This window comes from Nematolebias whitei, chromosome 1 (genome assembly GCF_014905685.2).
Source record: "Nematolebias whitei isolate Nwh7 chromosome 1, NemWhi1, whole genome shotgun sequence".
Classification (NCBI taxonomy): Eukaryota; Metazoa; Chordata; class Actinopteri; order Cyprinodontiformes; family Rivulidae; genus Nematolebias; species Nematolebias whitei.
Genome location: NC_056498.1, coordinates 23,586,017 through 23,590,062, shown reverse-complemented (window position 1 = coordinate 23,590,062; position 4,046 = coordinate 23,586,017).

The window sequence follows — 4,046 nt, the reverse complement described above, 5'->3', positions numbered from 1 at the left end:
GCTGCCTCGCCTCCGGCGTTTGTTTATCTTTAACGTCACTTAATTGTTCGGCTCAACTAACAAAATAAAACTACTTCCGGTATTACGAATACGATAATAAACTACTTCCGGTAACACAAATGTAACAAAATGACATTTGATAGCAGCTTTCCCGCTAACTACAGCAATACTTATATCTGTATATTAAACTAGGTAGCATAAAAATAACAACTAAGCACTCAAGCGCGAGAGAAAAACACAAAACGGAAGTGGGTGATTTCAAAATAAAGGTCTGCGTCTAGGAAAATATCTAAGGTAGCCAAAAACATTTAAAACAGCAGTTGTAGTGCATCTTTATAAAAATTTTAAAAAGTTCTTATATATTCATGTTCAAACAACTAAATACTATAGGCTTGTATTTACAGAAAACTGAGAACAGAAACATAAAAAAACTAAAGGTGATTTATTAGAATGATTATAAAATGAGGAAATAAATGTTACAGAAAATATAGCGTTGACAAGAAAAAAAAAATCATGTGGTTCAGTATTTTGTCTTGATATTGTTTACAGATTTGCATTTAATTTCACAACAATTTAAAAAAATCAAGTTTACATGAGTTTGCTATGACGTTTAAAGTAGCATTTTGCTTTACTTTCAACTTAATACTCCAAAACGTGTTTGATTTTTGAAAAATATTCGGGTACGGACCCGACCCCCCGGTATGCTCGAACAGAGTTCATCTCATAAGCTGGCAACATTTTTGGCAAATAAAACAGCGGATGAACACACTATTTATCTGAAATGCTTTGACAGGCAGTGAAGTAGGGTCAAAAACATGGCAAAATGCACCTCAAGAAACTAAAAGTCTGGAATAAGACACTTAAGATAAATACAAACAGGATTTCATTCATTTAGTTAATACATTGTTTCTATACTAAAATATTGTAGAAAGCTAAAAAAAATAAAAACATTTTAAATCCTACAATCAATCAATCAATCAACCTTTATTTATACAGGTAAATCCCATTGAGCCTCGAGGACTCATTTACAAGAGAGACCTGATTTCAACAAAGAAAGATGACAACAATGGACAACAGCAACAACAATAAGCAGTTATAAAAACTCATACTACAGTTTTTTTTTTTTTTTTTTTTTAACAAATAGGATGGCTAAAAGGAAAAAGGTAACAAAAACAAAAAAACAGCTAGATTCCAAGACAAATGTATAAAACTAAAAACAGGAACATGTCTGCATTGGTCCCTGCCAGGAGTCCAACAGATTCTTAAAGCCACTTAGAGAGGTCAAGGTCGAGAGCTTCAAATCTTTTTGTAAGATATTCCAGGAAACAGGAGCGGAGTAGAAGGTCCTTTTGCCTAGTTCAGTCCTCACTGAGGGAACACTGCAGGTAATAATGTCCTGAGAGCGCACTCCGTAGCTGCACTCACGCAGAGACATGTAGGAGGAGATGTATGAAGGTAGCAGACCAAGAAGTGATTTAAAGATGAAAATGTACCAGTGAGAGAGTCTGCGTGAAGTTAATGATGTCCAGTTAACCAATGAATACAGGGTGCAGTGGTGGGTACGATAATCACAGCCAGTTATGAATCTTAGTGCACCATGATAGACAGCATCCAACATCTGCAGGGTTCTTGTAGGAGCGTTCATGTAAATAATATCACCAAAATCAATTGAGGGAAGGAAAGTCACAGATACAAGGCGTTTTCTAGCATTCAGGGTTAGACAGGATTTGTTTCTGAAAAAGAAACCCAGTTTAACTTTCACAATAGTAACAATTTAACAATAGTAGCATGGTAAATGTACTCTATACATATTATTCAGAATGCATCAACAAGAGTAAAAACAAAAAAGTAAAAGTTCTCTGTGTAATGTCATTTCAACCTATTTTTGCTCAATTGCCTCAGTTGGTAAGAAAAAAAGTTGAACACGTCATCATTTTCTGTAATGAGGATGATCAAGTAAAATGTAATATAAAAATAAAAAGTGTATAAACTGCACACTGCACCCTTTGTGCGCACAGAATCAAGAAAGATGAGTTGATCCTATTTCGGCCCATGGTCTTGGAATGATCTGCAGCTTAAGTTGAGGTTGGAGTCTTTTATTCCTTTAGCTAGTTTTAAACAAAAACTGTCAGAGGTTTAAGTCACATCTTGCACCTGTAACGTTTGTCTTAAATTGTGATATTGTTTAAACTTGCATTGTATTTTCTCTCTTAATATTGGATGTTTTGTTGTAAATATTTTAATATTACTGTTACTGTTATTAAGACTATTGCTGTTGTAATGGTTTGTTTGCACATTGCATATTGCCCAGGACATCCTTGTAAAATTATCCTTTATTTATCCAGGTAGTCTCATTGAGCCACGAGAACTCATTTTCAAGAGAGACCTGTTTAGGGAGCACATGGTGGGGTTAAGGGCCTTGCTCATGGGCCCAGAGTGGGGCGAATGAGGGTGGGGGCAAGTGTGGGTGTTTCACCTACCCCACCCACAATTTTGATGTTGTCGGGGGCGTGAACCGGCGATTTTCGGATCACAGGCCCACCTCTCTAACCTCTGCGCCACCACTCCCCAAAGAGAGAGATTAATAATGTCAATGGGTTTCTTTCCTGGTAAAATAAAGGTTTAAATTAAAAAATAAAACAATAAAGGGATTAAAATGGTAAGCCTTTTAGATAATAGCTGTGAACAAACTAATGTGCACAAAGTTGAGATTGACTTGACTTGGAGGAACTGGTTTGAGTCTCTTGAACTGGAACACCCAGATGCTTCTCAGTGTTTGTTGATGGGATCACAAAGATGCTGCGGGAGTCTTCGCTCTGAAACATTTCGTTCAAGGGTGTCTCTTGATTCCATCCACTGCTCTTGGCAAAGATGTAAACACATCCAAAAAGATCAGGAAACAACTGAAGAATATCAACTTCTTTGGCATCTTCGGGACTGTGAAGAAACAAGCAAAAATAAAACAAAATTAATAAAAAAAGACAAACAAAGAATACATCTCTAAAATTATTTTTATCAGTACTGTCTCAAAGTTTAAAATCCTTCCTGAAAAGCCAACATGTTACAAACATTTGTTAGGCTAAGAAAGATCAACAAGTCCCTCAATTATCTCCGACATTGGGTGGAACTTCCAAATAAGGGCTACTAACATTTTTACTAACCATGAACACAACATTTCCTAATGATCTACATCTCCTACCTTTATCTGTGGTTGAGTCAGGGAGACAACAAGTCCAGGAGAGAAACTCAGAAAAGCGTAGTCAGAAACATCATTTAGATGAGTAGTGTTGAACACAAGTACAAAAAGAGTCTAGTGGTGATGTTTTTTTTATTTCTCTACAAATAGTGCCGACCTGACGCTGTGTGTTAAAGTGCATAAAAGTTGAAATGTCTTTAAAATCCACAGCTGAATTTACACAAACTTGGTGAGAAACATGCTTTAACTGTGTGGAAATAAAGTAAGGAAATTTAGGTGAAATGTTGTTTTTTTGTATACTGGTGTACACTTTTGCACACTGGTGCCACCACCAGTGTGTCCCCCACAGTATAGATACTTCTAACACCAATGCTCTCAAGTGACACTCTCTAGCTCATGTTGGGGGGTCCCAAGAAATTCCTAGGCCAGACAGTACCGCGATCGTGAGCCTTGTGGTACACCATTGCTGACTGTTAAATAACTGGAGGAAGTACCATTATGTTGAACGCATTGCCTCCGATCTGAGAGATAGTTAGAGAACCAACCAATGGTGTGATCTGAGAAACCAATTTCTGAGAGCTTATGACACAAGATGTCATGGTTCACAGTGTCAAAAGCTTTAGACAGGTCTAAGAAAAGTGCAGCACAATAATCCTTAGCATCCAGTGCTTCAACAATGCTGTTAAAAACCTTCAGTGAAGCAGTCTTTGAAGCAGTCTTTGAAGCAGTCGTTGAAGCAGTCGTTGAAGCAGACGTTGAAGCAGTCGTTGAAGCAGTCTTTGAAGCAGTCGTTGAAGCAGTCGTTGAAGCAGACGTTGAAGCAGTCGTTGAAGCAGACGTTGAAGCAGAC